Source organism: Onychostruthus taczanowskii, unplaced genomic scaffold (genome assembly GCF_017590055.1).
Source record: "Onychostruthus taczanowskii isolate IOZ18803 unplaced genomic scaffold, ASM1759005v1 scaffold59, whole genome shotgun sequence".
NCBI classification, from domain to species: domain Eukaryota; kingdom Metazoa; phylum Chordata; class Aves; order Passeriformes; family Passeridae; genus Onychostruthus; species Onychostruthus taczanowskii.
The window spans coordinates 1401579-1414769 of NW_024503568.1; the positions used below are offsets into that span (position 1 = coordinate 1401579).

The 13191-nt window shown below is 39.6% G+C and overlaps 1 protein-coding gene across 2 annotated transcripts in view; it reads right to left on the minus strand.

The window, feature by feature from the left end:
* Window positions 1–13191, minus strand: part of HDAC9 (histone deacetylase 9) — a 453421-nt gene that overhangs the window by 142570 nt on the left and 297660 nt on the right. The window lies entirely within an intron of this gene.

Genomic DNA, 13191 nt, shown 5'->3' on the forward strand with positions numbered 1-13191 from the left:
CAACAAATTAAGTTCATTAGGTCAGGGCTGTAATAAACAGTGGGGACCCCCACCCCCCAACTTGTACCTAAGACTCACTCAATAAATCCATTCAACAGATGTTTTCACGCTGACAGTGTGGGCTACTGACTTTGCTGAAGAGTAGGTGATGGCAGGCAACCTGTCAGTTCTCCCTGACAGGAAAAACAGCTTCACATGCAAAGGCTTATAAAACACACAGTTTTTCTAATATATCGAATACATAATATGATGTTAGAACATGAATTTTATGACTGTACACAAATAGAATTTAAATTTTCTCACAGCACTGAAAGTGAAAAGTGGTGTTCTTACTGCTCAGTACCAAATGCACTCAGAAACTGAGAGTCAAGTTTCTGCAGTTAACTCAGTTCCCAGAACTCCCTGGAAAGTAGCAATGATTTGCATATAAGTTTTCACAAATCATTTAGAAATTCAGGAATTGTTACATGAGATCCCACTTAGGAACCATCTTTTTTTGTCATAACTGCTGATGGCTGTAGGCATAGGCAAACACTTCAGGGTAATAGGCATGTGTGAAAAGAGTATAACAGAGCAGAAAAGAAGATTTCCTCTTCTGTTTTGTCAACACATGGTCACTTTTGCTGACATGACAAAGGCTAAAACCCTGTGAAGCCAGTCGTAACCTGGCTCACTCCACAGAGTAGGATTGCTTCTCAAACCCTTTCCTTTCTGTTTTTCTTTTTTCCGTGCATATAGTCCCAGAACCTCAACCAAAAATGGATGCAAGAGAAATATTTTCAAACCACTTAATATGAATTCAGTTGATTCACACTTGTGACTTACAACTGCAGGCTCTGTTTATCCTCACCTGGGCTCAATATACATAAATGCAGGAATATATATATATATACATGTGGCTTTTTCTTTTCTTTTTTTTTTTTTTTTATAAACCCAGTAACAATTAGCATTGCTGTGTGTGGTTGCTTGGGACTGCAGCTCGGAGGCCTGGCTTGGTCAAGGAGAGATTTCCGGCTGCTTAGAGAGGTGAAGCTGAGTTCAGGCTGTGTGGGAAGGGAGGTGGGAGTACCCCAGCCCATCACACACTGCAAAATAAATCGGCAGCTCATAGGATGTGAGAATGTCTACCCTGCATGTAATAAAAGAGGCTTTTATGCAAACAATTGCTCATCAATAACAGCTGAAATGAGAATGAATGCTTTAAAAAGCAGCACCAAAACCCACATTAATATCTAGGGTCACTACTTTGGTGAAATGACATAAGGTCATGGGAAAGGTAAATCACATGGGACCTTGTCATAAGTGACTAAATGACGAAAAAAAGTATGAGTAAGTGAAAAGAGGTTTTAAAAGAATTGTCTTGGTTTAGAGCCATTGAACCATTTTTCTTCCTTTAAATACAGTCCCCAACTTTTCTTATTGTTTTTTAATGTTCAATGACAGGATAGTGTTACATATTCCAGGAAATATCTTGAGCTATCTGAAGAGGTTTATGTATCCATCTATGAACATAATAAAACTTAACATTCAGGAATTTTTTCCTGAAATTTCTTTTTGCTTAGTTTTGCTAATAATTTTGATTGTGTTTAATTTTCAGAGGAGGTTGTTTTTTTTTTTTTGGCCTCATAGGTATGTATATATTTTACTGCCTTTTCTGGGAGAGTGTGTGATTGGAGATGAGTGAAGAATGCATGGACACTATTGTGTTGAATATTCTTCCTATGGAGAAGAGAAGTAGATACATTCCTTTGTGAGAATTTACTATTCACTTTCCTCAATGCTGGCTTAGTGGTCAATAAAGTAGGCACAGGAGGTGTTTTGCTATCTGTGGCATGATTACTCCCTGCATCCTAGGATCAAGTGATGGCAGCATCACTGTCTGTCTGATGCTCATGTATTCACAATCTTCTACCTATTCTTCAAAACTCCCAGCTGAGGAGTTTGGAAGAAGCTGAACTCCTGCCTGCAGGAGCCATTCATGGCACAGAATATTGCTGCCAGACAGGAAATTAGTGGAATACTGTTATTTCTGCTGCTCTCCTCTACTTAATTAAATAGATGCTGTCTGTGTAGATCTTTGAGCAAGGGATTTTCTGATATATCTTTCAATGTTCATACTAACCCTTGATAATTCATTAATTGAGTTCACTTTTTTGATAATCATTAGAGTACAGAAGACAAAAGGATTTGTTCCCTATTGGAATGTTCTTCAAGCTAGTAAAGGTGCACCAGTGGATTGTGGTAGTCTTCTTCAAACATTATTACTGTAACAAATTTCTTAAAGTAGTCTTGGAAATTCAGTTGTCAGTGAGGGCAGATTGATGCTATCTCTGTTAGGACTTTTCTCAGTGCTGGTTTACTCTGAGTTCTGAGGATTTAGAGCTTGCCTTGTCTGCCTTTCTTTTACTTCCAGACTTGAACTTCAGTTTTGCAATGTCTGCACTTTTTTTTTTCAGCAAAGCTGCAAGTTTGCCATTCAGTCAATATCTAAAACATAATCTTTCCACATCTCTGATGTAAAAAAGTAAATTTAAGTGGGTTTTTGTTTTGTTTGTGGTTTTTTTGTTTTGTTAGTTTGGTTTGTTTGTTTTGATGTTTTTGTTTTTGTTTATTTTTCTAGGTTGTTTGTTTGATTTGTGGGTTTGGGGTATTTTTACAGTGTCTTGAAGAAGAGGGAAAAAAATTCTGGAACATCACATAACATAGATAACTTTGGAAGATGTTCCTGACTTTGTTTCTAAAATGATTTTTTGTTTGTGTCTACATAGTCAATAGTAACAATATTTTTCATGCAGATGAACAAATTGAGAAATCTTTTTTAAGATCAATCAACCTGTGTGAACATCACCTAAACTAGACATCTATTTCAGCACTTTGTTGGAGACCAAGAATACAGCCTATTCTTTCTCTGCTCCATTTACAGGTTAAAGTGTGTCCTGTTTATAGCATTCTCCCCTCCTCAAATGAAATCAGGCACATACTGTGTTTGACACATGTTTGTCAACATAATCTGTTCAGGGAAGAAGAAGAAATTTGTGGAAGGTTCCATGGACATTGTGTGACACATGCTTTAATTTCTGAGGACAACAGCCTGTGAAAATCTTTTAAAATACCTTAAAAGTAGTTTGTCTCACGAGGCTTACACCAAGGCTTACATCCTCTCATGGCATCCAGATCCTTTAACTGTAATGTTACAAACTGTAGACATCAGCAAAGTTTAGACTTGTTTAGATTTTAGTCAAAGTTTTAGGCTAACTTCCTGATTAGGTTTTATTTTACAGACAACAGCCACTCATGAAATACATGTATTTTTTTCCAGCCACCTACATATTTATGCTGTGAGCATTTCTGGTACTCTGAATCACAGACAAGTGGATTAATGCAATGAGTAATGTGTATAATCAACACACTTATCTGGCTCCCCAAATGCCCACCTGGCCTCTGGAAGGGATTAAAGGAACACAATGAATTCATCTTCAGGTTTTATGCGTTACAGCCCTGCAAACACATGTCCATCTCTCCAGCAATACGACAAAAGCAGTATTTGCACATCTGCAGGGCTAGTGATTTGTGTGAATATATTTGGAGCATTTCTTAGGTAACCTGAGCCCTGTCTGCCCGGCATGGAGCCTGCTAGTTCCAGGTGCCTGAGATTAGTTTATTAGTAGAGGCAAGCAATTAGGGCCTCTGCTGGAGCTGGTGGAGGGCCATCCATCCCTTTCCACAGAAATGAGCTCTAGCCCTCAGTAATTATTTTGAGGAGGAATTTTAGAATCAGTATCTAAAGAGAAGATGAGCCTTTTGGGAGCATGGGAGGTAAATATTTGTTGTTCTCCTAGTATTAGTGTAAGGTTTGTTTAGCAGGGCTTTTAATTCATTTGGGTTGATGTGAATATTCTTTTCATGTAGATGTGTGATTTGTACATTTTAGAGCATGACATTTTGTAAATTCTAAGGATTTTAATGAGATCTGTTTACTTATTTTTATTTGCTGTGAGACCTGATAAATCACGAGTACATTCTGTTGGATTATTAGATGGTCTGTGTTGGAGAATAAAGCATAGGTGAGTTGTATATATATTAACAGTCCTTTGAACTGTTATGTTTTGTGCAGAGAAAAAAAAAATATGTTGGATTCACCTATAAAAGTTTTTTTTGCCTCTTAGCAGTCTGTTTTTTAATTTAATATGTTAATATTTAGTTTAGTCACAGCTAAATAAATCCAAATATTTGTATTTCTTTACCATAATCCTGCATGTGTAAGGGCATATTCACACCTCTCTTCAGGGTTTGTACTTTGGCTTTTTTCATTGTGGTAGAGAACTTTTTTTTTCCTCATAGAGATAGCAAATTTTACATTTCTTAATAATAAGTTTACTACTCTCATATATTTGTGGCCAGGTTTATATCCCTCTGTTGTTGTGCCTTTGATGCATTCTGCTGAAGTAGGAAGTGTGTGCTAATGTCTATTAACTGGTAAAAGTTATTCATGTTTTGCCTGTCTCTCCCAAAAGAACTTAAGCACTTCTAATCTTAGAAAGGTTTTCCTCTCAAAGCAATTTTGGTGGTCTCTTTGCTAATTTCCACTTTGTTTTCAGAAAAATTACCCAAAGGATGGGTAATTTCCTGAAGGGGAAACCTACATGCAAATGCTTAAGAAAGTTTTGCCCTAAGTAAGGATGAAAACAAGACCTGCTGCCTTTTAGACCTTCCTCTCTCTCCTTCTTTTGAAGGCTATTTCTGATGCCTGCTCTGCTGCCTTGTGGCTGCCCATGGCTCCTGCTGGAGACCCTAGTCCTCAGTCCTGTCCAGACCACTGTAGCAACATGGGAGCAGAGCAACTTCAGATCCTGCCACTTGTCTTCTCTACCACCCTCCTAGGCTTTCCACCTTCCCAGTGCAGTTGTAGCTGAATGAATCCAAGGGCCAGCCAGTGACTGCATCCAGCAAAAAGGGCTCAGCTGGCAGCAAACAGAGCTCAGTCCTGCTTTAAGGTCCCTGTGAAGGCAGTCTTGGCCCAAACTAAGACAACATCATCCAAAGTCTGACTGAGTCAGAAATTCTGGTCACCCAGAAACTTCTCCTTCAACACAAATGTAGGTAGTTAACAGTCCTTCAGAAATATCATACAATATATGATATAATAGGCTAGATTAATAGGCTTGACCTTGATTATACTCAGAAGTGACAGAAAAAAAAAAAAAAACATAGAAAGCAATGAATGCATGTACAAAGGAGTTTTGTTCCTTGGGACAAAAGGGGATTTTTTAGCAATTTTCACACAGGAGTTTTGTGAAGTGCTGTTTTGCTTACTGTCCTCAAACAGAACTATAACTAGTTGCCTTCAAAAACCAAGCAAAAATAGGTCCTGAGGTCTTAAAAAAAAAACAAAAAAGTGTGTGAACAAATGTGAAAGTGTAGGAAAGGTGTCTCTGTCAATATATACAACCTAAAATGGAAATTGGTCTGAGATATCCTTGAAAATGAATGTGTTGAGACATCTTTTTAACTGCTCTGTCACTTGGAGAAAACACATCACCAAGAAGCCCTACCACTTTCTATTTTTGACAAAACCACATGTGCAGCCACCAACTTCCATGGTCATCACTTTCAAAAAACCCCAGTATCTCCATCTGAAATACAGTCAACCACAAACTCAGGATCAGCATTTTTATGAAAAGTAAGTAAATTACTAGTATGGTTACAGACACATAGATTGAATAGGTAGAAATGGATTTAGAGCAAGCAAAAGCATAGATGGGAAAAAACAGGACAGTTAGCCTTGAGGCATCTGGATATATTAGGTCACATATTATCAGGATGTTTATAGAATTTGGATTTCTCTTGCTGTAATCCAAGGAGGACAGTATTGACTACAAAATCAGTAAACAGGAATGAAGTCTTATCAACTGAATCTTAGGTGCAGATACAGAGCAGTGGGATGGAAGCTATAACCCAAAACTGCCTGGAATCCCGGGCAGAGATTTGCCTTTGCTTCTCACAGCAAAATAAGCCCATGCCCTGTGCCTTCCCCTTCCCTTCTGAAGGACTGGGGAATGGCTTATTCCAGCTGCTGCCAAGGTAGAGCTTAGTACTTAGGGGGCCTTCCTAGGGCTGGGCCCTGCTGCAGTGACAGCCCAAGGAATGGTTATCACCCTAAACCAGTTTTGTTTTCCCCCTCTGTTCCTGGAGCTGCAGAGCTGCTGCTGTAGAGGTCCCTGTCCCTCTCCTACCATCCTTCCCTTCTAGCACAGGAGCGCCTTTGGGGTGACAAAAAATGTTATAAAAACTACAACAATTTTAGGCCATGAAATAGGGGAAGAGCAAAGACTCTTAATGGGATAACCAGAGCGTGCTCCTTTATCGAGGCACATGGGAGAAGATGCATTTTGGATATGGGGTTGCATGGCTAAATGTGCAAGTCCAGGCTGGAGTCACACCCCTTGCCTCTGGCTGTAGGATGTAATAGCAGAGTTGGGATCCTCCCTTTTACCTCTGCTGTTGCATGAGGAGGTGGATGGGCTGCTGACCTGTGTTTTTAAAGGGAGAGAGGTTAAAAATTACCTCTCTTGGACAGAAAGTTTCCAGAAGCCTGACCATCTAAACGTGACCCATGTTGATCGTATGTAAGCGAGGAATCAAGTGGTCACAGAGTTTGAGAAGTTTTTAGCTGTCTTTGTTAAGAAATATGAACCAAGCAATCGTTATGTTGAAGCCTGGCTTGATTAAGAAGAAAGGAATTATAGGAGTGACAGAAAAGGTTGCCCTAAAGTCAGAGCACTTCTACTGAAGGGAAATTCCAGGAGTCCAGCTGAGCTTCTGGATTCACTCCTGGTTCCTGCTCCTGTGAGACCTGCCTTCTCTGCTCCCAACATTGGCAGGTACTTGACTTCTGTCACTCCTGGTAAAGTGCTGACTGCAGTGTGCACAGCACTCATCCAAAGAAAATGCAGCACCTCCTCAAAAGCTTCACTCCTGGCTCAATCCTTTCCTTACTTTTTGACTCTCCCAGATACTTAATACAAATGTATAAGTAATTGGGGGTACAATAAAGGGGAAAACAGACCACCTGAATATCTTGCGGGTCTTTTTTTTTTTGCTCTTTGAGGAAACCTCTGAAGAGGTTTCTTGTTACTTTATTGTATATATACTGAAAAAACATGACTTTCCAGAAGTCACTTGGTGCTTTCCAAAAAAAGAATGCAGGGAAGAATAAATGCAAAAGGAAAATACAATTGTTCACGTCTTGCCCCAACTTTCAGAATTAACAAGTATTTCTTCTTTTACTTTGATATGAAGAATAGGTAGGCTCTATAATAACATTTAATGGTTACAACCACCTAATCCTAGTAGCTTTCTGAAATCCCTAAGTTGATATATTGGCCAAAACTAATTAATGATAACATCACCTGTCCCACGTGTTTCATTGCTCTGGGAAATGTCACCCAACTCTCTTCAACAGTGTTGGCAAATCAGTTTGGCATTAGTTTATGCAGATCATTTCAGCCACTTCCATTTTTCTGCTCTTCATCAGAACTACTTTTCTTAGCAGACTTGTATGATTTAAGTGAAGAATCATTACTTTGGCCTTCACACAGAAAAATAATGTTCTCCAGGCTAAATTCATTAGCAGTTCTGCTGCAGATCTGTGTTTTCTGCATATTTCAACAGATTCTGCTTTGGTTTTGTAGACAATTCTTCTGAGTTCATGTTTTATGGTAGAATTAATGAAAATTACTTGGGTCTGATATATAAGGAGAAAATCTCGGAAAGCCCTGCTCTTCAATATAGAGTTGAGACACACTAACACATCAGTGCCTACGTATAAAATCATGAGGGTGTGTAGGTGCCTCCTTCCTTCTGTGGAGGTACAGTGAGGTCAGAATGGGGAACACCAGTGGACCATATGGTCAGCAAACATTAGAGCCATCACTGGGGTGTTTGACCAACTCTGTTTTCTCTCTATAGAGCATTAGTGCAGGTCCCTGTATCTAATGCACAAGGCTGGGGATGAGCAGATCCAGAGCAGCCCTGCCAAAAAGGACTTGGGGTGCTGTTGGATGAGAAGCTGGACATGACCCAGCAATGTGCATTCCCAGCCCAGAGAGACAAATGTGTACTGGGCTGCATCCAAAGCAGTGTGGGCAGCAGGTGAGGGAGGGGATTCTGCCCGTGCTCTGCTCTGCTCTGGAGAGACCACACCCACAGTGCTGCATCAGCTCTGGGGTCCCAGCACAGGAAGGACAGGGAGCTGTTGGAGTGTATCCAAAGGAGGGCTGCCAAGATGATTGGAAGGTTGAAGCCCCCCTCCTGTGAGGAAAGGCTGAGACAATTGGGATTGTTTAGCCTGGAAAAGAGATGGCTTCAGGGTGAGTTAATTGCAGCCTTCTGGTAACTGGAGGAAGCCTACAAGAAAGATGGAGAGGGACTATTCACAAGAGCATGTAAGAACAATGGGGAATGGCTTCAAACTGGAAAAAAAAAAGTAAGTTTAGATTTGATATCAGAAAAAAATGTGAGGGTGGTGAGCCACCAGAATAAGTTGCACGAAACTGTGGATGCGCCATCCCTGGGTGTGTTAAAGGCCAGGCTGGATGGGGCTCCAAGCAATCTGGTCTAGAGGAAGAAGTCCTTCTCCATGGCAGGGAGTTTGGAACTAGATGACCTCCAAGTTCCATTTCAACCCAAGCCATTCTGTGCGTCTGTAACTTTTACCTCTCTGAAGATTTCAGATTTTCACACCTTACTTCAGTGTGATTAAAATGCCCACAGACTTCCTTTCTCCAACACATATGTAGTAAGAAATAGATTTTCTTGGAAAATTGTATATGTACACACGCGTATCTGCAGATATCACAAGATATTTTAAAAACATTTTTCTCTCTTCGGTGCAACACTTTTCAGATTTTGGAACACAAGGAAGTAGGGACATGCAAGGAAATGGTGATATAACTTGAGACTACAAAATAAAGGATTTGAATATAGGAAGTATGCTGCAGATGGAAAAAGAAAATGTCACAAAAATCCTTTCAGATCTGTTCTATATACTTAGAGTTCTACATACTTGTAGAATGCTCTATGCATTTGTAGAATAAATATATTTCTGCAACAAGTACAGCTTGTATTTTTTTATTTTTTTAGTTTTATTTGGGATAAGATCCATTTATTTGTAATTTGAACAAAAATTGAGCTGAACATCAAAAGTTTACTTACAAATATTTCCCACTTTGTTTTCTCAGCCTAGGGTTTGCTGCTTTTAACAAGTGGGAGAATTGCCAGAATGGGTAGATTTAAAATGGAGGAAAAAATCCTTATGTTTAGTGATTTAAGAACAAATAGAAGGTTAAAAAGAAACAAGGAAAATGTTATATGCTAGCATAGCACAGATTGTATAATGCAGACTGTAAAATAAATTATGCAATTTCTTATTCCTTAAGTAAACCTCCAAACTTAAAATGCAAAGTAACTTTCAGTAGATACCATATTGCCTGTTCTGTTTCACAGGAAGGATAAATTTTGTGCTTATTAAGTTTATTTGTAGATAAACTTATTCCAGTGGCTCTTTTAATTTTTTTTTTTTTTCAGAGGATAGCTGCTTAGTATTTAGAATTACTACCTCTTTGTTTTAAAGGCCAGCTGAGATAGTGGTGTCTCAATTCCTATGTTGGGGGAGGCAGCCCTGAAGATCAACTCCATTGCTGGTGAAGTCCCTTAAAGCACCTCCCTAACTGTGGTCTGAGGGCAGCTTGGGAGGACATCCATGTGCTAGAAATTGTCTTGGAGTTAGTGGCTGAGCAGGAAGACCAGAAGCAGTGGAGAAGAGGCAGATGAGCCAGCTGGGATGCACAAATACAGCATCCTGAGAACTGTCTGGGTGCAGTCCTTGAGCAGAGGCCTTCCAGTAACTCAAAAGGAAGGACCTGACAGTCAGTGAAGAAAGCAACCTCCTCCAATCATAAGTCATGAAACATCCAGCTCTGTTTTGGATTATTTACATAGATATAAGTGGATAAACTAGAGGGGAACCAAGAAATTTATTGTGGGTTTTCACTGGGATATCTGAGAGAAGGATTTGTCACTTCAATAACTGCATCTTAAAGCATTGCCAACAAAGGAGGGAGACAGAATTCTTGCAGCCACACAACCCTCATAAAAATATATATACTAGAGAATATTGTACCAAATAAATAGCTACAACTTTATCTAGTGAAATCCAGGAGGACAGAGCGGAGGAATCCTGAGAACTGGTCAAAACAAAATGTTAATTCTATTTGTTGTATTTTGTTGGCCTTGTGTTGTGACAAGTTTGTTATTATGCAGATTTCCTACCTGCCACCTTCTATGGGAGGATTTTACCAAGTGAAGTTATGCAGACAATTCCCCTTGCTTCTTACCTCTTTATTTGTAATTATGTTGGCCCTGTGTTCACTCAAGATAACATTATAGCTGTCCCCAAATGCTCTCCATTTGGGGCCTGTGACAAATGAAATCTTTCAGTGCCTGGAATAATTTTTTTCCCTCTGTTGCAGAAGTGTAGCTATTAACATGCTGAAAACAAAGCCGTGCTTGTTTATTGTCTGACAGTGGGTTAGTAGGTGTTACAAATTTTCTCTGATATAATTTTGTAAATGTCCATTTTTTTCTTCAGACAGATTTATAATATAATGTATTGTCCTTAAGGTTTTTTTGTAGTTTTTGTTTTTGCTAGAAATGTTATTTTTCCTGCTTAGTAATAAATTTGATGTATATGATGCATATATAAATATACCTGGCATGATACTATCCTATTAAAAGTTGTAATGAAAATAATCTGTAATTCATCTGCTACATAGACAGTATTCTTGTGTGGAGAAGCTAAGGTGTAGACATTACAGATCCAAAGTGCTCAAGGATTGGAAATCCTGATTTTTAAGTCCTTTCTTTAACTACTGGATCAGTAATAATTGCATTGTATCAATAATATTCTCAATTTCTGGCTTTCCATCTGGTTTAATTATGAATTAATGCAGCACTGTGGCTTTCCGTGTTTCTTATTACAACTGACAGCCGTGGAGGTATGGTCAGAAGCTGTTTTGGTTTGATGGCGCTGGATTTGACAAAGGGTAGGAGAAAGAGGTTGGAGCAATTGTACAATAGCACAGCTTTTAGGTGCTGCTCAGACAAACTAAAGCATCCCTACTCTAAGTCTTTAAGCTGGGTACAAAAGGGCTCAGAGCAGACTGGGTGAGGACAGGGAGGCTGATCACCCCTATCACCCACAATGAAAGAGCTCATGGAACTTCGCAGCTTCTGTGTCTTTGGGGTCATTGTGGTCCTTAGTCTTGCTGGGAACATCCAGTCCATTTTCTTACCAACCTCTGGAAGCATTAAACCTACTCAGAGAAACCAGGAGGAATGGCAGTCTCATAACATGGGTGCACACATCATGATGTGCATGCACATCATGCCACAGCCAACTTTTGGGGTCGCTGCGAGTCCCAAGAGATGTGCCAGGAAGCCCTGCTGGCCACAAGGCACCTTCTGAAAAGGAATGGATGCTGTGAATATATCTCAGACAAATATATATCAGAAATATATCTCAGACCCTTGGCAGAGCTGCAAAGGTGGGCTGAAAGCTTTGAGGCAGGGCTCAAGGCACTGCCAGCCCAGCAGTTCCTGTTGGATCTCTACAAGACAAGGCATGTTGAAGTTTTCTTCCCAGGAACCACAGGGGTTAAACCCGACCAGATTGCAGTATCAACAGATATGCTAAAAATGAGAGATTTAGCCCTGAGCCCAACCACAGAACCTAATGCTGCCCAGAGGCCCAGGCACAGGCAGTGAGCTTCTCAACTCCTTCTCTCTCTCCCTTTCCAAATCCTCCTCTGACTATGGGTATTGGGGTTTCTCTTTGCTACTCTTGGTACAAAAATGTAATTAGAGCAATTAAACAATAGCAACATTCAAAAATATGGAGAAAATATGTGAGGCTGGGGCCAAGCTTTTGTCTTTTTCAGACAATTTTAGAAATATCCCTGGTTTTCATCATAAAAGTTCAGATTCAATATCCAAGTTGCTCTTTGGCCATTGAAATTTGCTTTACATGTGGATATAATTTAATTCATAAGAATCTGACAGCTGCTACCTGGCCTTCTTTGCTTATTTTTAATCAGTCTACAGAAAACTTAAAAGGCTTTTACTGTACAGTTGGAAATAAGAGACAGGATTGTTTTTCAGTTTTTCTCATGTGCATTGTGAGGCATCAATCTAACCTATGACCAGGTTCTTTTTTTGTCTTTTTTTTTTTCCCCAGCCTGGATTTAAGCCCTGATGACTATTTCTTTCATATAGCAATATTCACCAGTGTCATAGTACAGCACACCCTATGTGTTATTGCACCCTTAAGAAGTTCCTGGGCCTCATTCTCTCTGGGAGAAGGAATCATGAAGTTGCAAGACTAGAGTAAATTTTATATAAAACTTTTAATTAGCTGGAGAATTGTGATTTTAGGTACATCCAGTTTTACCAGATACAAAACCCCAGAAAATGCTTTGAAAATCTGGTTTCAATATATATTCAGGTAGAAGCATCTGCTACCTCATTTAATCTCCAGCCTTTTGTGTGTGTGACAGTAAATGGTTACTGAGCTCCCTTTCAGAGCTGGATATATTTCTGGGCTAATATCTGTAAAACCTGGAGATTCGACATGGTACAAAATGTGTTATGTAAAGTTACCCAAGTTGATATGGCCAAAACTCTTTTGAAAACAGTTTTGTTACTTGTGCAATGATTGCTAAGAGCAAAATTCATCATGTTACAATGTAAGTCATACACTCCAACTTCATGTGGTAGGAAGGAAAACACAGTGCTAATTTAGGAGTAGCTGCCACCAGAAGGCAGTGAGATTTTTGGCCCATTGAATCAAAAAAGACCGAGGGAATACCCAAGGCAAAAGCTAGTTATCATTATATTTTAGTTTCCTTCACTTATTTAACTGTTGTGATTTCAACCAAGGAGTTTTATTTTTTTCGCCTGATTTCTCTCCCATCCCACTGGGAAGGACTGAGCAAGCAACTGTGTGGTAGTTAGTTGCCAGCCGAGATTAAAGCGTGGCAACATCACAGGCATCTGTTGGTGCCTAGGTAACCCTGGCCAGGCAGCACATTCCCATGGAGAATGGCAGCACATTCCCATGGAGACAGCTTGGGGTGA